This window comes from Lithobates pipiens, unplaced genomic scaffold, assembly GCF_037356315.1.
Source record: "Lithobates pipiens isolate NorthernLeopardFrog02 unplaced genomic scaffold, aLitPip1_a1.2 Scaffold_13, whole genome shotgun sequence".
Lineage (NCBI taxonomy): Eukaryota > Metazoa > Chordata > Amphibia > Anura > Ranidae > Lithobates > Lithobates pipiens.
The window spans coordinates 107,355,985-107,381,480 of NW_027507718.1; the positions used below are offsets into that span (position 1 = coordinate 107,355,985).

The 25,496-nt window shown below is 43.1% G+C and overlaps 1 protein-coding gene across 1 annotated transcript in view; it reads left to right on the plus strand.

Annotated features, from left to right (window-relative positions):
* Window positions 1-25,496, plus strand: part of TRIM14 (tripartite motif containing 14) — a 139,631-nt gene that overhangs the window by 15,056 nt on the left and 99,079 nt on the right. The window lies entirely within an intron of this gene.

Consider the following 25,496-nt stretch of genomic DNA (forward strand, 5'->3'; position numbering starts at 1 on the left):
CAGAAAGTAACGGTAAGCCCAAATCTAACCAGCAGCTCCTTCGGAGGTAGTGCTACAGTTGATATTACATTTATTTTAAAATGGAATTGCACTATTGCATGCCTCTGTTATTCCCTGCATGATATGAGTTGATTACTGAAAGACCAGGAGGAAGTTGTGGCTTTGTTGATCAGCGTTTTACCAGGAAGTGCAATGAATATGGCATCTATGCTTAAAGTTAACCAGCCACTATACAAATGAGAAAAACACATGATGACCATCTAAGCTGTTGCCATTCACTACAGGCTCATTTTTAAACATCATTGAGGACTGTGTACAAACACACTGAGCACCTGCACTTTATTTTTTATATATTTAGTATAACTGAGCATTTTCACTATATTTGGGATACATTTAATATATTTTAGAGGATATAGATATAGAGAGAGAGAGCAGGAGATATATTTATATATATAACTTTTTTACAATATATTATATATAAACAAACAATGTGTCACCCTGCATACCGTATGTTCACTTTAGCACCGCACATTAGGTTATATAAGTTTGCATTGTCACATTTTGAGGAAGTGTGGGGAATGCTGGCAGCTATTTTATAGTATAGTTTATATTTCTTTTAGCTTTGTTTGAGGTTTTTAGTTTCGGTAGCTCACAAGGTTTAGATCTATAGTAGAATTAGGATTGTCTTTTCTCCCTGTAGCTTCTTGAGCACTAAAGGGATCATTTGCACAGGTGGAAAAACGTAACACAAGCAGAAGGTCCAGTGCTGACCCAGTCTGTCCAGACTTGGTCTTGCCTATTCAGAGAAATGTAGACCGTTACTTTTGCATTTGTTTGTGATGCAAAAAGGTCTACCTGGGAAGCCCCCCCCATCTGTCTATTATCCTCTGAAAAACCTTCGGATCTAGGCTCCATTCGGACTCTAGCACCCTTCTTCTGCTTAAGAAGTCCACCATTTAGGTTGCCCTGATAAGGATGCCAAGTTGTCCTCTGTCCAAGTCAGAGTCTGCATGGACAGGTTTAGAAGACACCTGCTTCTTGTGCCCCCCTGTCTTGAGATATAGGCCACTACTGTGGCATTGTCTGACAACACCTGGATGTGTTGGCCCCTGATTATCTATCTGAAGGCCCAGAGCCCCAGGAAAATGGTCCTTAGTTCCCTCCAATTGAAGGACCTCCGGGATTCCTCTACTGACCAGGACCCTTGGGCCATCTGGCTTTCGAGATGCGCATCCCACCCCCAGGAACTCGCATCTGTTGTCAAGATTTCTGCGGGAAAGGACCAGAGCAAACCCTTACTCAAATTGCTTTGCCTCCTCCACCACCATAACTTTTTTTACTGGAGATGGGATCCTGATCTGCTTCTCCAAAGACTTTCCATATGCCCAATTCTGTAGAATCGCCTGTTGGAGGTCTCTCGCATGGAGGCGGGCCCACTGAACAGATGGGATTGAGGCTGTGAGAAGCCACAGCATGGACGTGGCTGCCCGAACTGTAACAGATAGATTTGCCTGTACTTTCTTTACTGCTGCCTGCACCTTTTATCATTTTTTCCTCTAGGAGGAAAATCTTTTCCTGTGCCGAGTCGATGACATACTCTAGGAAAATGATCAACTGAGAAGGAATTAGGTTTGATTTTTCCTTGTTCAGAAGCCAGCCCAAATTTTCTAAATTGCTATGCGCCCTTTTCCCTGCATAATAGGTCCTTTGAGCTGGCAAACAAAATAGGTCCTCCAGATATGGTACTACTGAGACCCCCTCCAACCTGAGCAATGCCAATGCTTCTGCCATGATATTTGTGAAAATGCTTGGGGAAGAGGAGAGACCGAATGGGAGAGCCCTGAACTGAAAGTGCAACACTACTCCCCCCGCTCTGATTGCCAGATGCAGATATCTCTGTGACGTTGGTGTTATGGGAACATGCAAGTATGCGTCCCTGAGATCTATGGAGACAGAAAGCACCCCGCGGGAAGAATTGTGTCCATACAAATTTTTTTGTATCAAATAGACCTGTTTAAATTCAGTATTAACCTAAATTTTCCCATTGGCTTTTTTACTAGAAAAACATGTGAATAACACCCTAGTCCTTCCTCTTCCCATGGCACTGGGATGATTACTTTTTGTTGAAGGAATTTCTGCAAGAGTGATGTCATCGCCAAAGAGTTTTCTTGATCTCTGGGGAGCTGCGTCACATAAAATCGAGACGGTGGGCTTTCCGAGAACTCCAGCACGCAGCCCTCTGAGACTACTTTGAGAACAAAAATGCACTGGATGTTGCCCCCTCCCACTGCTGGAAAAAAGACTGGAGCCTTCCTCCCATAATCGGGAGACCATCACTGGGTCTTTTTGGGTTGGCTGGGGGGACGAAACACCTCAGACTTTCCTTGGCCCTTCTGGGACCGCCAAGGTCTCTTGTCTTGTTTCCTTTGAGTCCCGGGTCTGGTGAAAAGGACAAATTCTTTTTAGGTTGTGGTACAACTTTTTTGGCCGAAAATTCTTTTTTCTTACGTGCTGTTCTGTCCAGAACAGCATCAAGATCGGGGCCAAATACCAAGGTTGAATCGCCTTACCAGGTCTTTACCCACAAAGCTCTTCTAGCTGAATGAATGCTGAAGATCTTGCGGACATCTTCACCAACTCAGCCTAGGCATCCGCCATGTAACCTACTGCCTTTTGTAGGACTGGCGGAGTATCCAGCAAATCTTTGCGAGAGGTCCCAGCCTCAATTTGGCCCTTTAGTTGTTCCAACCAATGTTCTAAATTCCTGGCTACCACTGTAGATGCCATTGCTGGTTTGAGATTGTTAAAAAAGGCTTGGGATTCTACACTAACCAAAGAATCAGCTCTCTTGTCCATAGTGTCCTTCAAAACCCCCATGTCCTCAAAAAGCTAAGTCGGTGTTTCGCGATACTTGTGAGAAAGCTGCGTCAAGTTTAGGTCTCTTGTTCCAAACTTGCATGCTATCTTCAGCAAAAGGGAATCTCCTTTTCAGAGACTTGGAAGAAAATGGGGGCCCTCTCTGGGTCTTTCCACTCTCTTTTTATAGCTTCTGTCAACACTTTGTGCACTGGGAACACCCAATGTTTGACCTCATCCATACCCCGATACATTTTGTCATATAGGGACAATTTAGCTCTTATCCTCCTTAATATTTAGGGTCATGTTTATTAGAAATATTTGTTAGACTCATGTGCTGTGGCATGTTATTGCCATCATCCCTAAAATAGTGAATACAATTGATCAAACCTCAAATTTGGTTGGGATTTTTAAGGCAATGAAAAAAATATACTAAATATATATAAAAAAATTATTTTTATTACAAATGCAAAAACAAAATACAACAAAAGAAAAAGATTCCATAAAATAACATTGTTTTGCTGACATGTGTGTGAAGCATAAGACGATACCACATGCATAAATTTATGCAGCAAAGCAAGCGGCTATTTTTCCTACGCGTTTTGAAAATATGTGTAAATAGTTTCTTCTTCAAGAAAGCCACTTTATGTTTGTTTTTAATACCTAAAGGACATTTTTCTCTTTGTTTGGCTCCACCCAAAAGCCACAAAGACGGGCCAGAGAAGAAAAAATTAACCCAGTGATAGAGATGGTCTGCTATGTTGTCACCACACTGCAAAGCCCCGGAGTCAGAAAGACTCGATAGTAGATGGGAATAAAGGACTCCTTTAATAATATGTCCAATGGCTCAACAAATGAGGAAACGACACATTGTGTGAACCCCAATCTTGTCTGGAAAACCGCCGTATCAGGGTTCCATATTCATAGACCTGTGTTTCCCGGTTATCCTGCCAGTATAGTCAGATCTTGAGAATCCAAAGGACATATGGAGAGTTCCCAGGGTCGTGTTTATGGTCTTGAAGGTAGTCTACCTCTTCCAAAGACCACCTATAACGGGAGGAAAATACCTCTTTCTTCACCTTCCCCCTCGTCTGACCCTGAAGACATACTTTTTCTCCTCATCCTCCGACTCACTGACCACTCTCCTGGCTGCAGAGCAAAATGTGAGTGCTGGGTGGAGAACTGTCGACTGTGCCACTGGACGTTTGTCCAGATAGGAGCGGAAGGACTGAAACGTATCTTACAATTCCTTCCGGAATGAAGTGAGCATCTCACTAGGTTGGGCAGAGGGCGCTTTAATGGAAGTCTCCGCTCTGACCAAGTCTGCTATGCAAGACCTGCACAAAGGTTTGGTCCAAGACTCCCTAAGGGAATCTTTACATGAAGTACACCATTTCTTAGGGAGATGCTTAGTTTTCGCTTTAGCTTTAGTCAGTGGAACAAACATATAGCACTCCTGTAAAAAAAAAAAAAAACAAGCTCCCCAGAGAGGTCACCTGCTTAGTGTGAGGCAGGATTCCCCCCCCCCCCCCCCCCCACTACAGGTGAGGAAGGGAGGGGAAACAAAACATACATAGCCCAGGTAATTAACAGAGACCACTGCCTCTCCTATCTAGGCTTGGCTGGTGCTTGTGGCTCCTGCTCCCGTCACCGCTGCTGGTTCCTCTGGCTCCATTCTCCCAGTGTCCAGCAGCTGTCTGGCAGCTTTTCTTTCAAATTTTCCTGGTCCATTTGCTGCTGCAAGGACTGGAAATTTCACCACCGAGACTACCTTCCCCTTCTGCGTTCGAGCGGTCAGAACTGGAAGCCGCCGTGCACCGCCGGAAGTCCCGCCCCATCCGACAGTGACGTCACCCGCCACTCAGACCGGACAAGTGCAGACTCCAGAGACGCTGCACCATGCAGACTCCCTCAGCCCGCGCCCTCCTGTCTATCGGTGTGGGACCTCCGTTAGCCTCTGCCCTCGCCGAACTTGAGAAGTTGAAAGGCACCGGAACACCACCTCACGTCGGGGGGGGGGGGGGGGGGGGGGTTGGGCTGGCTGTAACAAAAGACAAGAAAAAAAGGCATTAATGTAACGGGGACTGCACTGTAAAGGAGCACTGTAATGTAAAGGGGGGCTGTGATGTGAAGGGGGACTGTGGATACAGATATAAAGGGGGGACTGTGCTGTAAAGGGGGCTTGTGGTGTAAAGGGGGCTGAGGACAGACTTTGTGAATATCCCATGCCCTGATCCATCCACCACAACCACTGAAATTTAGAAACTGTATTTAGAAACACTGGGGAGTGTTATGTCACCAGCAGCTAGTTTTTTTTTGAAGATATAGCCCAGTGCAGGGTAATTGGTTTATACTTCAGCTTTATTTTTATGCATGGTACCAAGAGCTAATATTGTAGGTGCGATACTAAAGGTGTTTTATTTATTTGCTACACTATGAGACTTGGCTTTTCTTTTTGTCGCCCTGTTCTGTGAGAGGAATTTGGTTTCAATTTGGACCTTCCTCTGCCTTCTGTTGTATAGTGAGTTGGTCCCACAAGCATTTATAGCTACTCTGAAGAGCCATGGATTTCTGATAAAGTGCATATGTGTTTCTTTCTTCTGTTCCCACGGAATTTTTTTGCAAGCTCTGGAGGGAGAATGTGGCATAGCAGAGGGTTGCATTTGTTTTGGAGAACACAATTTTGTGGACTTTGCATATTCACCAGGATTGATCACAAATTGTCTTGGGTGTTGATCTGTTACTACGTGTGCACACTTTCTTATTGTTTGCTGTGTGAAGCAAACAATGTTAGATATTTGATTTGTATGATTATTTTCATCTGAGCTCTGTATTTGGATTTTATATTACATTAAATTATGTGTCAAGTATTTTAGTATTAGCTACTAAATGTTGTAAATTATTATTCGGAACGTGGAATTTTTGGGGATTTTAGGTGACAACATTATAACATCCCCAGGACCGATGCTGTTGTATGGAGTTGCCTTGATCCTCAACAGAGCAATAAATAACTATGGGGTTTATTTACTAAAGGCAAAGCCACTTTGTACTACAAGTGCACTTGGAAGTGCAGTCTTCGTAGATCTGAGGGGGACATGCAAGGAAAATAAAAAACAGCATTTTTACTTGTACATGATTGGATGATAAAATCAGCAGAGCTTCCCCTTATTTCAGGATCTTCCCCTCAGATCTAAAGCGACTGCTCTTCCAAATGCACTTGTAGTGCAACGTGGATTTGCCTTTAGTAGATGAACCCCCATGTTTTACAAATTTATACAACTAATTTCTTCGATTTTAAATAGATCTTTTTCAAGGGCTCATTCACACCAGCAGCCCATTACACTGCGGTGTGCGCTCTGAAGGGGCAGTGCAATGTTTTGTTACAATGCATCGTGCACTTTTTTAAACTTTTTTGAATTGTCGCTAAATGCCATTTCATACATGTCTATACACCGCAGTGTGTATTAGTGTGCTGTAATGCGTCTCAACAATCTGCAAGGGGTAAAAAAATGCACCATGTCGTACTTTTTTCAGGACAAACCAGTTGGTATGAACTGAAATAATAGGACATGCAGCAAATTGCTTCATCTGTGCTTTGTGATTGCATTGGGCAAAGAAGCGATTAAGGGTCATTCCCACCAAATGTGTAGGAATGCATCTGCTCCAACATAAGTTGAAGATCCCAAATGCTGTACCACCTCAGTAGTAGTTTTGTAAGGATGAGCTAAGGTCTGAACCTGGGGGAAATGGTCATAAGATAGCAAGCACCAGCTGTGGCCATGGAACCTGCTGCCTTACATACTCACGTAACAAAGGGGGAGGAATGCTGAATACATCAATAACCTAATATGGCCATTGTTCATGGGTTATGACATAGTTCCCGATTTGAAAATATGACTAGAGGTTGAGATATGCCTTCCCTGATCTTCCTCTGACAAGCGTGGGTCGACTTTTACAGGTGTATCAGGCAATCCCAGGTCCCAGGTACCTTTGCCCTACTCCCTCCATGCTTTACTCTCCACATTCTTCTTTGTCTTTTGCTTTCTGTCTCTTTCCATTTGCTGGGCTCTTTAGCCTCTTTAATTGTTTATTGGCATCAAGGACTACCTATGTGGGGTCATTGACACATGGGCCCTGGCTACTTTGACAAAATTTTGTGGTTTTCCCTGACATACATATATTTTCTGTTTTTAGGTTTAATGGGATTTTTGAGAAGGAGGCCCTCCCTTCTTCGTTTATGCTATGTGTACGCATCTATGTTTCTTATGTCGCCAGCCATGGTGCTTGCTTTGTATTACTGCAAATTTACTGGCATATTTGCAATAAAAATTATTGAACCAGAAAATATGACTAGAAAGGTAGGTTGTTAGTAAGGCCAAGGAGTTTCAAGTCAGTTCTTTTTCAGAAATTCTCTTTTATGACAAAGTCCTTCACTTTAGGAGTTAGACCCCTTTTACACTTATGCGACTTCAAAGTCGCTCGATTTTGCCACGATTCGTGGCCGCAATTTTTTTACGCAATTTCAAGGAATGCCTGTGTAAGTGGCATCAAAATCAGACAAAAGTAGTGCAGTCGGAAAGATTTGAAGCCCTACTAATATGAATGGCCTTCACCGGAAATCATGGGGAACGACTTGTCATGCTACATTTATAAGTGTGCAAGGGGCCTTATATGTGTAGTGATACTCCAGAAGGAGCTGCTTTTGTTTGTTCAGTCTGTTACTCTGCGTCTCAATGCCAAAGAACTGTCCCAGCCCCTCTGGCACACCAAGCAATGTGATTAATGGAATAACCCAGTAATAAACACACAAACACAGTTCTACTCTCTCAAGTTTACTTGGACCAGAGAAAAGTTTAACCACTTCAATACAGGGCACTTAAACACCTTCCTGCCCAGACCAATTTTGAGCTTTCAGCGCTGTCGCACTTTGAATGACAATTGCGCGGTCATGCTACACTGTACCCAAATGAATTTTTTTTCATTTTTTTCCCACAAATATAGCTTTCTTTTGGTGGTATTTGATCACCTCTACGGTTTTTAAAAACCGTAGAGGTGATCAAATACCACCAAAAGAAAGCACAGATGGGCATGGGTGGGCACTGATAGGCGGCACAGGTGGGCACTCATAGGCGGCACAGGTGGGCACTCATAGGCGGCACAGGTGGGCACTCATAGGCGGCACAGGTGGGCACTCATAGGCGGCATTGGTGTTATACTGTACTAATGGATGCCAATCAGTGCCAAACAATAATGCATGCCAATCAGTGATGCCCATTGTGGGCACTGATTGGCATCCATTATGGGCACTGATTGGCATCCATTGTGCTGACTGGCATCCCTGGTGGTCTAGGGAGGATTACCTTTTCCCTGGTGGTCTGGTGGCGTCCCTGGTGGTCCAGTGTGGGAATCCTCGGGGGGGCTGTGCTGATAATCGATCAGCACAGACCCCCCCTGTCTGACAGACGCGAGTGAGGAAAAGCCGATCACCGGCTCTTCCTATTTACATTGATGTGATTGGACACGGCTGATCACGTGTAAAGAGTCTCCGTCGGAGACTCTTTACCGAGATCGTAGTTGCCGGGTGTCAGACTGACACCCCGCAACAACGATCGCCGCGATGTCCGCCCCCGGGGGCGCGCAGCGGCTCATAATCCTGATCACGTCATTTGACGTCCGATCAGGATTATGAAACCACTTTGCCACCGTCAATTGTCTATAGGGCGGGCGGCAAGTGGTTAAAGTAATATTAGTCAGCCAAGTCCTGTATAAGTAGCCAGGACTTGGTTGAAACAGTTTTCAAAACAGTCAATAACACTATGCAACAATAATACCAACAAATGCCGCGTAACACAATCAGAATTCTCGTCAGAAAAAGCTCTCGTCGGAAGTGCAGTTGCTGTAAATCTAAGTGGTAGATCTGAAATGAGGGTAAACTCTGCTGATTTTATCATCCAATCATGTACAAGCTAAAATGCAGTTTTTTATTTTTCTTGCATGTCCCCCTCAAATATACAGCGACTGCATGTCCAAGTGCACTGTCAGTGCAATTTCAAGTGCACTTTGCACTTCTAGTGCAAAGTGGATTTGCCTTTCTTAAATAACCCCAATGAAGTAATACAAACACCAGTGGCATGTCCCCTTTAAGAGCAACAACAATAATGTTCTAGGAACAAAGCTTTGCGTTTGTTGTCTTCACCGGCATGTAGGAGCTCTGTGGAAAGGGTCCCTCAATGTAACAGGGTAATGAGAAGCAATTTAAAATAGCTGGTGCTGTGATATATCACTCCTCTATGTGATCCGCATAATAGGTGTCTATGCATAGTATTCAGGTGTGGTGTTTTATGGAAGGCAATAAGATTCCTGGGCAAAGCCCCCTCACCTATCCTGTACGCATTCAGTGGTCCTCCAAAGAGCGATCAACTGATTCTCTTGGCTGCAGATGTGTCACGATGGCTTTCAGTCTCTGACCCATTGAATCAGCCGATTCCGTGGCATTCCACGCTGCTGCGGAGCGTCCTTCTGGAAGCATATGCAGGTTCTGTTCCTCTGGGCTGGAGCTGCAGACTGTGTGCCCCTTGATAGGCCGCAATCCCCTCACACAGCAACAGAGGGTTGGGATCTAGGAAATTAGGCCTCTCGGCCTGGTCTGCCCTGTGCTTTTTATAGTCTCCCACAATCCTCTTGACTCTCTGCAGTGCAGCCTGGGATTTGTAGTCCTGCCCCCTCACAGTCAGTCAGGCTGCCTTGTGCTGGGACTTCATATTGCACAGTTCTTTGCTGCTGTTCCCAGATGATTGACTTTCAGTTTCTTCCAATAGGGAGGCTACAAAGTAAACACTTCTGTGCGACTGTGTGTGTGAGAGGAGAGGAAGGGGTAAGCCCTCTCTCACTCGTGGATTCAATCAGCCTGGAGAGGTACCTGCTACATATGGTCATGTTAATCTTGTGGGAAGGACATGGGTAAACCCAAAGAGAAGTCATAGCATAGAGCTGGGAATTGTAGCTAACTTATATTTATCTCAAGGTTGATCCAGAAAAGTTAAAGTGTTTGTAATTACTTTAAAGTGTCGGTCAATTTGTGCTCTATAGTGTATATTAAGGCCTCATGTACACTGCTGCTGGTAAACGGAAGGTCAGAGGCAGTTGGATGCTTTTTTTCAGCTGCCCTTGAACTCATCCAATGTTATCTTATGTGTCATGTACACAGGTTTGTTTAATGTCGTTTTTAGGCAGTTTTTTTAGAGACCTTTTTGGGAAAGCAAAAAAATTAGTTCAGATGCTGAGTTTAGAGGCATTTCAAGCGCCGAAGGCTTCTAAACGCGGCTAAACGCAGTAATGTTTAGCTAGGTTTCGTTTACAGGCGGTTTTCATTTTTAGCTATTTTGAAAAAAAATCAAAAATTTCCAAACGCTTCTAAACACAAACACGGGTAATGAGAAGGCGGCATTTAAATGCGGCCAAAATGTATTCACAGGAGGCATCCAGCTCCCACTTCCTCCCAGAGCTCTGCAGCACCAGAAGGAAGTTCACCTCTCCCCCCTCCCTGCAATCTTCAGGTCCCAGAAGATTGCCCAGCCATTCACAGCGGCTCGCACATGCGCAGTGCGTGCCCGGCTGTGATGCCACAGCCAGGCCCCCACAGTTACAATGCCGGCACCGCAGAGAGGAGGGGGAGAGGAGCGGTTTAGTTTGTATCACTGGACCGTGGGACAAGTGAGTGACCGATTATTAAAAGTTAGCAGTTACACTTTTTGTATCTGCTGACTTTTAAATAGGTGGAACTCAGCTTTAATCTATATTAAAATGCTGCAGAGAAAAATGAGTTAGTCAGTTTGGCTCTTCATTCTAGCAAGGCTGTGTTAAGCAGCCTATAGATTACTAAATTTTCCTTCCACTATGAGTAGAAGGAAAGAAAATTGATTCCACCATCAATACTTAATGTGCCTTCTGCAGTGTTCTGCCAGTGGGGAGGCGGGGATGCCATCCAGGGTGGAAAACACAATTATTAGGCTGCGGATACAAGATGAGTACAATGATTCAGCCCATATGTAGATCCAAATTCAGCCGATCCTTGCTTAACCAACTGAATTTTGATCCATGTACGGCTGGCTTTAATCTCAAGACTGGCTGGACAAAATTACAAAACAGTTCTCCTCAATGTATTTCAAAGTATATTTTATGTTTGTCTGCAATAAACTTTTATTAAATATTAACGTGCAAAGTCCAGGTGATAATAGGATAAGAATGATTTATGATGTGTAGTTGGAATGGAATGGAAACCATGGACTTTACTTAGTAAGAAGTTGTTTAAAATGTATAGATGAAAAAAAGTGTGATCATTCTATAAGGGAAATCAGTACAGCTACGTTTGTATCATTTGTGAATCAATCCTAGAAGGAAATATTGGCTGAGAAAAAAGGACTATCCTCTTAGGGCTTTTGAACATAGCAGTACACTAGGGCATATAGCGTACAGAGTAAAATCTGCCAGCTGTTGTGGCGCCTGGGAGCCACAGGAGCAGTAGTAAAAGTCTCTTGCAGGACTGGGGTGCTGAGATCCAGTGGCATAGCATGGGGGGGGGGGGTGCCCTCCGACAGATTCCCTCTGACAGATTGTTCTGAGGGTCCTCCGACAGTGTCATCATGTGTCCTCCCACCAACATCGTGTCATATTAACATACCCCCCAGCTCAACTAAATTTTGAAGTCCTGCTCAGATCTGGCTCTGGTGCTCGGCTTCCACACCCCTTCGCTCTCGTTGGCTTGGGCTGCTCAATCAGCTATTTTGCTACGTTCAGCCAGCCACTATGGCAGTCAAGAGGTATGATAGTTTAGCAGGCCAATTAGGTTGCTAGGGGTGCTTTCTGCACACAGTGCTGGCGCTTGTGATGTGCTCTGGGGCTTCCTGCAAAAAATGGCGGGTGACCGCTGATTATTCAGTAACTTCCCGACAATGTTTTTTGTGCATGTGTTAGAGCTGCAAATTAATTGTTAAAAAATTGTGCTCTTGCTTCAACCCCCCTGACGATCTCTATTGCAGAGTTTGCCGATTCTTTCATATAACAAGTGGAGAGACTTATCTGCTCACTCAGCTGTCAAAAGAAAACATCCGGGCAGTCTGACAAGTTTTTAACATGAAACATTGTAACTAACTCTTCCTTCTTAGATCAAAGGGATAATCTTCTGTGTGTAAAGAAAAAACAAGTGTAAATGCAAAAAGTTTAACCACTTAAAGTCTAAATCTTTTTCTTATACTTGTTTCTTTAGTTAAAATCAATATTTTTTGCGAGAATATTACTTGGAGCCCCCCAAACATTCTATATATTTTAGCAGAGACCCTAGGGAATAAAATGTCAATTGCTGCAATATTTTATGTCGCACTGTATTCGCCCAGTGGTCTTTCAAATGCATTTTTTTGGGGAAAAATACACTTCAATGAATAAAAAAAATAAACAGTAAAGTTGGCCCAATTTTTTTGGTTTTGATGTAAAAGATGATGCAACGCTACGAGAATCGTGAGAAAATTGTGATCTATCTTCTAAGCAAAAAAAACGTGATTCTCATTTTAGCCAGAATCGTGCAGCTCTAGCGTGTGTTGCACAGTACTGCAAGCCCCTGTTATATGTGCCCTGAAGCACTGCCTCTGGCTACTAATAAGAACCAAGAAAGACTGGAGATCTGTACAGTTCTATGCTGGGGAAGGGTGGCTAGAAGGGAGTGGAGTCTGTACTGAGGGGGTGGGCTGGCAGGGAGGTCTGTACTGAAGGAGGTAGGGTTTGTACTGTGGGAGGGCGGGATGCTCTCCAATTGGCTAACCACAGCCTTTTAATATTGGTTGATTCTGAAACTATATCTCTTTGATTACAGTAGCCAAAGAGATATCTCAGATTCAACCAATATTAAAAATCTGCAGGCAGCCAATCAGAGTCTCAGGCTGTGAGGGAAGGAACCCATTGCTTTTCCACAGCCACAGTATGTAGCAGCAAAGCAGGCATAACAGTCTCTTTACCCCCATTCTTAGGTAGGGACCACTATTATAATATATATTCATTAAATAATATATACTATAAATATATTATATTATATATTACCCATGGATGGGTCACAGATGGGTCACAGCTCAGTGAAGTAGGCATGGACAGACAGACACCAAGATCTTTGTGAAAGCAAAAACTGCAGTTTATTTACACGTCTGTGGTTACAAAGTGCAGGCATCAAAACAGGTAAAATAAAACAAAACAGAAAGTAAACTCTTGCCATTTTGGGCATCTAAAGCCCCATACACACTATCAGATTGTCTGCAGATTTTTTCCATCAGATTTACCAAAACCATATAATATGAGGTCAAACCTTAGGGGTTTCAATGTGTATGCAATCAGACAGGCCCTTGCACTACATGGTTTTGGTAAACCTGAAGGAAAAAATCAGCAATCTGATAGTGTGTATGGGGGCTTAACTATAAAAACTCAGGAACCTATCCAGTTGGTCTGCCTCAGCCTACCACTGCTCAGAAACTTGGAGGTCACATAGAAATAAACAGAAGCTTTTAGTCAAACGGACGTAATCTCACCATTCAGCGGTATTGCTGCTTCCCAGTCTACCATGGGCAGAGGGGGTTCCAGGGTGGAGACCCTTGCTGAAGCAACCTGGGAGTTTTAAAGAGTGCTTTATCTGTTACACCTGAGCTTGTTAACCCTCATTGAGCCCCAAACAAGCTCGCTACACAGCACAAACACAAAAGCAGTCAGTGTACAGCATGAACCTGGGACAAATATATCTCCCATCCTGCACACAATCCATAGATTTTCCTGGCTTCCTGTCACTATATATATATATATATATATATATATATATATATATATATATATATATATACACACACGCTGGAACTCACCCCCCGCCCCTGGTCATGCCCCTACCCACGCCCTAGTACCACCCCTAGAACCGCTCCTTTAGAGAACAGGGATCCACGTATAATTTGGCGGGCTATACAAGTCATTTGTATGGAATTAAATAAAAAACAATGGAGTAAAAGGTGCAAAAATATTTAAATACTTACCAAAGTAAGCTCAGAGACACTTGATGATTTTTTGTTATATGCACCTTCTCTGTTTCTCTCCCTGCTTCTCACATCAGTAGCAGCATGACGACCATGAAGTAGCCATGAATCAACATATTTAGAGGGGTCAAAACAACGTAGAGGAGGACCATTTATGCCACGTACACACGTAGCAGACTATCCGGCGGAATTAGTCTGGCGGACTTTCTGCCAGACTGTCCGCCGGACTTTCCGAACGAGCTACTTGCCCACACATGGTACTTTTTCAGCGGACTAATTCGGCGTACTAAGTCCGCCGACTATCCGCCGTACTTTTGAAATGAACGGACCATGTGGGCCAAGTGTTTTAAACAAATCGTTTCAAGATGATCATTTTTTCGTTCCAAAATTATTTTTAAGGCGGCCTTGTGTGAAGAACTTTCTGTGTGATCAAACATTTTTTTTAAAAAAGAAGTGAGCTGCTGTGATTGCAACTTGGCCAGGCAGTTTCAGTTTCAACTTGGCCAGGCAGACTTTCAAGATAATCTGGATCAGTGCAAGAAGGACCATCGAGTGTCTGAAGTAGAAGGCAGAACTTCATTAATAGACACAGAATCCAATTCAATTGGTAAACACATGAAGATGCAGACTGTAAAACAGGTTGACTATTCTGCGTTCCCTGTCCCGGTTCACTTATTCCGAATTTTTTTTTTATTGCCGTGGGCAAAAAAGCTAGTTATCTTTTTCATGGTAAAAATTATAAAAAAAATTGACTTCTTTGTGAAGGAGTCTAGTAGATGAATGGATGGGATGATGGCTGATGGATGAAGATGATCCGAAAATATAGATGAAAACTAACTAACAAACGAAAAAATGTTCAGCAATAATAAAAAAAAAAAAATACATGTACAAAGTTATTTTAATCAGGTTTTCAAATGAATTATAATAAACTTGATTGCTTAACCTGTATAATCACATAGACTTCAAACTAAAAAGATTGCGATATTTTAACAATGTCAAGCTTAGCTTTTAGATCCTGTATCTACATTTTCACAACCCCCTGCCTTTACACACGCACCTCAGACCAGCCCCAATTCATGCTGGAATGTTATTGTGTTATGCATTACTACACCATGCTGAAAAAGAAGTTGAAGGCTCATGCACAGCATCGTGTTGAACCATGCAGAAAAAAAAGGGGGGAGTGTACTTGGGTGTCCACAAGACACAGTTACAGATAGCTGCCAACACCCTGTAGAAATCAATGCAAGACTAAAATACATGTGTGTCCACATTTGTATACAGCCATTGGCAGCTAGATGTGCACAAGGCCTGCAACTCACATATTCCAAAACATGCACCCCCATATATTGAGCAAAGAGACATTCCCAAATGTGCAGCAGAGAGAAATTCCCAGTGCATTAGAGACAGCCACAGTCCAGTAAAAAGACCACCCAGCCTAGTCCAGCAAAGAGACTGCTCAGCCCAGTAAAGAGACCACCAAGCAAAGAGACCGCCCAGTTCAGCAAAGAGACCATCCAGCCCAGCAAAGAGACTATCCAGCTTAGTCTGGCAGAGAGACCACCCAGAAAAGAGACCGCCAGTCCAGCAAAGAGACCGTCCAGCCCAGCAAAGAGACCACCCAGCTTAGCCCTGCAATGAGACCGTCAGCAAAAAGACCGCCCAACTTAGTCCAGCAAAGAGACTGCCCAGCCCAACAAAGAGACCGCCCAGCTTAGTCCAGCAAAGAGACTGCCAGCCCAGCAAAGAGACCGCCCAGCCCAGTCCAGCAAAAAGACCACCCAGCTTAGTCCAGCAAAGAGACCACCAGCAAAGAGACCGTCCTGCTTAGTCCAGCAAAGAGACCACCCAACTTAGTCCAGCAAAGAGACCACCAGCAAAAAGACCGCCCAGCTTAGTCCAGCAAAGAGACCACCAGCAAAAAGACCACCTAGCTTAGTCCAGCAAAGAGACCGCCCAGCCCAACAAAGAGACCACCCAGCTTAGTTCAGCAAAGGCACCACCGGCATAAAGACCGCCCAGCTTAGTCCAGCAAAGAGACCACCAGCAAAAAGACTGCCCAGCTTAGTCCAGCAAAGAGACCGCCCAGCCCAACAAAGAGACCACCCATCTTAGTCCAGCAAAGCGACTGCCGGCAAAAAGACCACCCAGCTTAGTCCAGCAAAGAGACCGCCTAGCCCAGCAAAGAGACCACCCAAATTAGTCCAGCAAAAACACCACCAACAAAGTGACTGCCCAACAAAAAGGCCACCAGCAATGAGACTGCCCAGTAAAGAGACTTGGCCAGCAAAAATACCACCATAAAAGAGGCTGTGCAGCAAAAATACCATCACCAGTAAAGAGACTACCCAGCAAAGAGTGCCACTGCCCAGCAAAGAGACCACCCAAAACAGCCAGGAGACCATCCAGCCCATCCAATCCCATTCAGCAGGATTTTTCTTTTTATACACAGACCAGATTACATAACATAGGGCTAGGGAGGAGGAGGAGGACCACCTGGCAGGCTACCTACCACTATCCATGATCTGATACCGTCCGAGTCCCACACATGACACTAATCCAATCTCCCACACAGCACTGAGGGACGGGACAGAACTGCGGAACACAGATCACTCTGACTTCCGCTCTCACAAGCTCTGTTCGATCCCTCGGGGGAGTGTGCAGTAAACAACATAAGAGGTGGAGGAGGAGCCGGGACTATACATATATGGGGGAGTGCTCTGGCGGAGGTGCCCCCATGTTTGATCCCTCCATAGGCTGCAGGGCGTAGGCTATACAATTAAGAGGTAAGGGGAGAATGCCTGTCATAGGTGGCGGAATGGCATTCTGGTGTGTTCCGCCAGAAAAAAAGCCCTGTGTGTATGTGTGTGTGTGTGTGTGTATATATAAATATATACACACGCACCTCACGGCCACTTTATTAGGTACACCTTTTCAATTGCTTGATAACACAAATTGCTAATCAATCAATCACATGTCAGCAACTCAATGCATTTTGGCTTCTAGACATGGTAAAGATGACTTGCTGAAGTTCAAACCGAGCATCTGAATGGGGAACAAAAGGGATTTACTGTAAGTGATTTTGAACGTGGCATGGTTGTTGAGTATTTTATAAACTGCTGATCTACTGAGATTTTCACGCACAACCATCTCTAGGGTTTACAGAGAATGGTCCGAAAAAGAGAAAATATCCTTGCTTTGTGCACTGGTTCACAGTCATGTAGGAACAGGAAGGGGCCATCCCCAAACTGATCCCACAAAGTTGGGAGCATGAAATTGTCCAAAATGTCTTGGTATGGTTACACCTTAAGAGTTCCCTTCACCGGAAGTAAGGGGCCAAGCCCAATCCCTGAAAAACAACCCCACACCATAATCCCCCTTCCACCAAATGATTTGGACCAGTTCACAAAACAAGGTCCATAATTAAATGGATGAGCGAGTTTGGGGTGGAGGAACTTAACTGGCCTGCACAGAGTTCTGACCTCAACCCGATAGAACACCTTTGGGATGAATTAGAGTGGAGACTGCAAGCCATACCTTCTCGTCCACATCAGTGCCTGACCTCACAAATGCGCTTCTGAAAGAATGGTGAAACATTCCCATAGACACTCTCCTAAACCCTTTTAAGAGCCTTCCCCAAAGAGTTGAAGCTGTTATAGCTACAAAGGGTGGGCCAATTCAATATTGAATCCTATGGACTAAGACTGGGATGCCATTAAATTTCATGTACGTTTTAAGGCAGGCAGTCCAATACTTTTGACAATAATGTATGCATGAATAAGCCTAAAATGTACCATAAGGGGATTAATACTGTGCTAGTGGAAGGAACTCAGGGAGTGCTAAAAGCCCACAGTTTAGGGGGCGCAAATTACTTGCCCTTCCCTGGGCGCTGACAAGCCATGCTAAACCACTGCTGGCATCACAGGAGCAGTAGTGAAAGTCTCTTGGAGCCTTGGGATCACAGATGGCAGAAAAAAAAAAAAAACATGTTGTCTGTGTGCCCTTGCAGAGACCTGTATTTTTCTTCTGCAGAAAAATGCAGGTCTATGCACATAGTGTGACTGTGCCCTGAATGTATTTTTAAATGTATATGCATTATGCTTAGGTTCAAAATGCATAGATTGGTTACAGTGTCAATGAACCCTAAAAAAAGATTGCAGTGAAAATCCTATATACTGTAGGTACATAAGGTTCCATGCAGTAAGTGGTTAGTTCCAGAACACCTAGAGATTTTTTTTGCATGCTAAAAAATTAGACCATCTTTGAAAGTAGAGCTTGAACCTGTGAATGTTGTAGAGCATATGGTAAGCTTTGGCCTAGTTGTTCCTTTATATGCTATATGTTAGCTGAGGAGTTGTCTATTTGTTGTACATGGTGTGTAAACATTTATTCTATAGAGATGAAAGATGACATTCGGATGGAATGCTGATAATGTAGTTATGTTTGTATGGTAAACTTGTCTGCTGTTCGGAAGCTAAGGGCATTATAAACCTTCTTACGTGCACGTTGTGGTGTTTTTCACTGCATTAGATACACATTAATCATATTGTTTCATGTTAACTTATTCTTAAATGGTGTCTTTTTACATACAGTGCCTTGAAAAAGTATTCGTACTCATTGAAATTTTACACCAGAAATGTAAATGTATTTTATTGGGGTTTTATGTGACAGGCCAAACACAAAGTGGCTACATAATTGTGAAAAGGAATGAAGATGATAAATGGTTTTCAACATTTTTTATAAATAAATATCCAAAAAGTGTGGCGTGCATTTGTACTCAGCCCCCTTTACTCTGATACCACTAACTAAAATCTAGTGGAACCCATTACCTTCAGAAGTCACCTAATTAGTAAATAGACAGTCCATCTGTGTGTAATTGAATCTCAGTATAAATACAGCTGTTCTGTGAAGCCCTTGGAGGTTTGATAGAAAACCTTAGTGAACAAACAGCATCATGAAGGCGAAGAAAATACACCATACAGGTCAGGGATACAGTTGTGGAGAAGTTTAAAGCAGGGTTAATTTATAAAAAAAATATCCCAAGTTTTTAACATCTCACGGAGCACTGTTCAATGAATCATCTGAAAATGAAAAGAGTATGGCACAACTGCAAACCTACCAAGACATGGTTGTCTACCTAAACTGACAGGTTGGGCAAGGAGAGCATTGATCAGAAAAGCAGCCAAGAGGCCCAAGGTAACTCCGGAGAAGCTGCAGAAATCCACAGCTCAGGTGGGAGAATCTGTCCACTGGACAACTATTAGCGTACACTCCACAAATCTGGCCTTTATGGAAGGTTGGCAAGAAGAAAGCCATTGTTGAAACAAAACCATAAGAAGTTTGCTAGAAGCCATGTGGGGGACACAGCGAACATGTGGAAGAAGGTGCTCTGGTCAGATGAGATCAAAATGGAATTTTTTGGCCTAAAAGCAAAGTGTTATGTGTGGCAAAAAACTAAATTGCACATCACCCTGAACACACCATCGCCACCGTGAAACATGGTGGTGGCAGCATTATGTGGGAATGCTTTTCTTCTTCATTGTCTGGGAAGTCGGTCAGAGTTGATGGGAAGATGGATGGAGCCAAATAACGGGCAATCTTAGAAGAAAACCTGTTAGAGTCTACAAAAGACTTGAGACTGGGTGGATGTTCACCTTCCAGCAGGACAACAACCCTAAACATACAGACAGAGCTACAATGGAATGGTTTAGATCAAAGCATATTCATGTGTTAGAATGGTCCAGTCAAAGTCCAGACCTAAATTCAATTGAGAATCTGTGGCAAGACTTGGAAATTGCTGCTCACAGACACTCTTCATCCAATCTGACAAAGCTTGAGCTATTTTGCAAAGAAGAATGGGCAAAAGTTTCACTCTCTAGATGTGCAAAGCTGGCAGAGACCTACCCAAAAAGACCTGCAGCTGTAATTGCAGCGAAAGGTGATTCTACAACGTATTGAATCAGGGGGGGCTGAATACAAATGCACCCCACACTTTTCAGAAATCTATTTGTAAAAAAAATATATATATATTTATCATTTTCCTTCCACTTTACAATTATGTGACACTTTGTGTTGTTCTACCACACAAAATCTCAAAAAATTACATTTCCGTTTTTGGTTGTAACAAGACAAAATGTGAAAAATTTCAAGGGGTGTGAATACTTTTTCAAGGCACTGTATACTTCGACAGCTGCACTAAAAGCTAATCAAGTTCCTCCAGTAATAAAATATGTTTTTTGTGACTGCGCTCATTAAAAAACAAAAAATATATGTATATAAATCAACCACACATGCATGCTCTATCTAAAAATGCATATCTCTAATTAAAGCGTTGTCAGATTCATATATGTAGGTAATTTATATGTGAAATAAATACTGTGTAGAAATTCCATCAGCTGAAATCACTCAACAAAAATATAAATAAAAAAATATATATTTGTATGTGAAATAAATACTGTGTACAAGTTCATTAACTGAGATCAATCCATATTCCAGTTCATTCATATAGCCAAAATCTCTATAAAGTGTCTTTAATTCCCCAGTAAAGTGCTAGGTGCTCTGTGCAAAAAAATCATATATACTCTACATCTGGTCGTCTTCAGTGTTATAACCACCCCAAGTGTCTGCCACCTTTAAAAAAAAACTGGACACTCACCTACACATAGTTCAAATATAAAACAAATAATGATACATCTCCAGCTGTAATATTAATCTGCAAATCAGTCTATCTCTCCACTATCCAGGCTTTAGATGAGGTGACTCTAAACAAACTCCTCTCCAGCATACAAAGGAATATTAATTTCCAGCACATCATGGGTTAGGCCAGTACAGTTAAATCTACCCATGGGCAATTATAATTGAGAAACAGAGAACCGCCAATAGTGTAAAATCCTTTGATTTATTAACTTCCTAAAATGTAGCACATTTACATTGAATAATGTCAGGATCAGATGCTTAAACCTCAATGGCTCTTTGCTCCAGCCGCAAACTCAGGCTGTGAGCGGGCAGGCTGTGCAGAATGACGATCATACCAAGCCCTGCCCTACGTGTTTCGACTTGGTGTTGTTATCAGGAGCTGTTTCATTTGTTGTCCTGTATAGACAGTCTGTAGTAGAGCAAGGGCTGGCTCCCTCTGGGATGTGCACATTCCTGTACAGTCTAGTTTTGATGCCCCAATCATTTAAATGCACTGCAAAACACACTGGAATGTGGAAAAAGTGGTGCAAACACTACTTTTTCAGTACGCACTGCACCCAACTACATGGTACTGTGGTACCATGTGACTTGGTGGCCACAAAAAGATGCATTTGGGGTGCCATTAACAATTCATTGGCACATGCATGCATCTCACAAGGGCAGTGCATTCACCTACGTTGTGGGAAATGCACACAAAACGTGCCTTTCCTGTACCTCAATTTCAGTGTAGGAAGCTTCTGTTTGTGTTCAAACATGAGGCATGCCAAATGGCGCTGCACAGATTAAGGCATGACCTCTGTCTATAGCATGAGAACTGATACTTCCTATGAAGAATCTACATGTAATGGGAACTATGAATGGATGGATGTTGGTGCCAAAACGTACAAGTCCCCTCTCTGCTTCTTCTTGCATAGGATAGCTACCCATCTGTACTTGGATCACTTTGTGTCATATTGTGTCATACTCTTGGCCATAGGCCTGCTCACTGGCCTAAAACCTATTTGTGAATAAAGGAATGTCTACAGATAAAATGCACCTTTCCCACTTTATTGTAGCTTTGCAATGATTTCCGTGACATCTGACATCACATTTGAAACAGACTGTTCTGTGCAGAATGTAGACATTTTGTAGCTGTCACTTCTGTGCAGGACGCAAGCATATTTCTTTGGAAGCCATCTTCCCTCTATACCTTTTTTTCTCCTTGGGAGCACCACGGGATTAGAACCACTTCCCCATGTATACTAAGTCCACAGCATTAGTTTCTGTCATCTTGTTGCCGGAGACATTGCCGGCGAGATCACCGGCATTTGAATTCCTGGTTCCGTTTCCTGCGAGCAGCAGCGGTGCATGGGAGCGGAACTGGGTGGGAAATTTAAAAAGTGAAACACATAAACACACATAAATAGAGGTGATACATTGTAATCTGAGTGGATTACACTATATCATCTCAGATCTGACACTTGATCACTGTACAGTGCCCCTTACCTCCATTTTACTGTAATTTGTGGCCATAAAATATTTCTAACATGGCATCAAAAAAGCGCCACTTTGCTACAATATCGCTTTTGGACCAGTTGAGTGACAGCGACAGCCACATGGAGTTGCTCGCAGAACTGAGCGATAGTTAGTCATGGGGAGATTTGTCGTCTGCCCCTGATCTGGCAAGTGACAACAGTGATGATCCTGCACCTGACCTCAGCGATGTGCACACTTGGTGCCCTATTGACTGTGATACGGACCAGGTAGCCCCCAAGATTCCCCTTCACTGGATCGCTTGGGATGAAGGTAGCGTGACAACCCTCTGGCATACCTGCAATTCCTCACTGAGGAGGTAATTGAATAAATTGTTACAGAGACAAATCGATACCAAGAGCAGGAATCTGCTATGCTGCATGCCAGGTTTTCCTGAAGCAGAAAGTGGGAACCGGTGAGAAAAGAGGACTCTGTCAGTGTGGAAGACATTGATCCTTTGTTCCTGCAAAGCAGGTACAGGGATCTATGTTTTCCCTTTGTAAAAGCACCTCCCCACAGTGAGAAAACACTTATTAGGCACACATTTAACCCATTTATTGCCCTAGATGTTATCCCCTTCCCAGCCAGTGTCATTAGTACAGTGACAGTACATGTTTTTAGCACTGATCACTGTATTAGTGTCACTGGTTCCCACAAAGTGTGAAATGCCGCGTACATACAAGCAGAATGTCCGACAGGAAAAGTCAGACGGAATCTTTTCATTGGATATTCTGATCATCTGTATGCCTCATCTGACTTTTTTTTTTTTTTCCGAAAATTCTGACAGACCTAGAAATAGAACATGTTTTAAATATTTCCGACGGAACAAATTCCTATCGGGGAAAACCGCTCGTCTGTATGCTGTTCCGACGGACCAAAAACGACGCATGCTCTGAAGCAAGTATGAAATGGCAGCTGTTGGCTACTGGCTATTGAACTTCCTTTTTCTAATCCTGTCGTACGTATCGTACGTGTCGTACCTCACCACGCTCTAGACCATCGGACTTTGGTATGACTGTGTGTAGGCAAGACAGTTTCAGTGGAACATTAGCATTAGTGTCCGATTTGTCCACCGCAATATCGCAGTCCCGCTATGAGTAACTGATTGCTGCCATTACTAGTAAAAAAATAAAATATGTCCCTGGATTTCATTTTAAAAATCTGGTCACCTTAACCTCCCTGGCGGTACGATTATTTCGGATTTTAGGTGCTAAAAGCGGTACCATTATTTTGCATGAAAATTTGGCGTTTTATATTGTAGTCCTGTAATTCTTAGGAATAACTCATTTAAATCTGTCCAAACCAGAGTCTAGCAGACATCCCGGGTATAATAAAGTTTGAAAAATAAAATCATAAATTATAATATAATAAATAATTATAAATAATTGTACCAAATAATAATATAACAATAATAAAAATTATTCAATAATGTAATCAAATCAAAAACACTGAAATTTGCTCAGTTGCAGAATTGTCACTGTCATTACTTTTCAGTATTTGATGACGGATCTCCCCACAAATCGCTATCGCTCAATTCTGCGAGTGATTCTAATTTATTATCGCTGTTTTCTAGCTGGTCTAAAACCATTTTTGATGTAAAGGGACAGTTTTGGTTGCTATGGACAATCTCCAGTTTCCAGGCATAAAGAACAGGTTTTATTACATAAAACTGCATGCAGGACACTGGGCAGACCACTAGGGACAAAGGGGATGTGAAATATTTACATACAGCAATGTAATCTGTAAGATTACATTATACTGTATGTTTACTGTTTGTTTCACTTTTTGAATTTGGCGCCGATCTCCGTCCCCGTGCGTCGCAACGCTCGCAGGGCACGGAGATCGGCGATGTGATGCATCGAGCGAGACACGGCTCGGGTGCGGGGAGACAACGCTGGATCCGAGGGAGAAGGTAAGTAAACCTCCTCCTGGATCCAGCGATGCTGTCCCGAGTCTGGCTCGGGGATACCGCTTTTGGTATGAAAATTCCACCCCGAGCCAGACTCGGGATACCGGCAGGGGGGTTAAGCTATGAGGAAAGATTAGAAGAAGAACTGAGACCTGGTTCACACCTATACATTTTTAATGCTTTTTGCATTTTGCAGATTTGCACTACAGAATGTGTTCCGTGGGAAACCGTGTTAAATGGACTGTAGAGCAAATCAGCAAAATGCTAAAAGGATTAAAAATACATAGGTGTGAACCAGGCCTAAATGTATTCTCTCATGAGAAGAGGAGATTAAGGGGGGATATGATCAACATGTATAAATACATAAGTGGTCCATATAGTGAACTTATTCACTTAAGGTCATCACAGAGGACAAGGTGGGCACTCTTTACGTCTGGAGGAAAAGAGATTTCATCTCCAAATACAGAAAGGTTTCTTCACAGTTAGAGCTGTGAAAATGTGGAATAGACTCCCTCCAGAGGTGGTTCTGTTAAACTCAGTAGATTACTTTAAAAAAAGACTGAATTCTTTCCTAGGTGTACATAATATAGCTGGATACTAACATTTATAGGTAAAGTTGATCCAGGGAATATCCGATTGCCTCTCGGGCATCGGGAAGGAATTTTTTCCCCCGCTGTAGCAAATTGGATCATGCTTTGCTGGGGGTTTATGCCTTCCTGTGGATCAAATGTGGGTATTCTATTGTGCATATAGATTGTATATTTTTTTTTTACCTTTTATTGGTTGAACTAGATGGTCTTGTATCTTTTTTCATCCAGACTAACTATTTCCCTATATAATTTGGGCCATGTGGATATATGGCCTTGAGCACAGACAGTGTGCATTTGGGGTCACTCGCTCACACCTGCACACCTATCAAATTAGGACTTGTGGCTGTGTTTGTACAGCCGGTGCACGCCCATAGAGTAACAGGTGGCTCCAATCACATGAACAAACCACTCATTGCCAGCCTGTGTGACTGGGCCCTTAGGGCTTGTTTACACATGAGGTTGGGTGGCAGTAAAACCCTGCAGTTTTACCACCTCCCAACTGCTATTTCCTTTTTGCTGCAAAGGCAGCGGCTGAGTGTATTCACGCAGTGGCAGTGATGCTTTGGTTCATGGCCACAGTAGACATCATTAAATTAAAGTGAATGGTATCGCTCTGAGAGGTTGAAGTGGTTAAAGAAGACGGTGAGGAGATGATACGACAGCACCTCACCTCACTGCCTTTCAAATTCAATCCAAGCCTGAATCTCTCTTCAGAGAGCAAAGAACATGTGAACAAGCAATTAAATATGTTTTTTTTTTTTTACAATTATATTTATTTATTTTTAACGTTTTTTTAAGAGCCAAGCTGGGGTGCTTTGGTAAAATATCACAGATCGCACAGATTCCTCAATCCCTTTCTCTGCAGCCTCAGCTGCACTG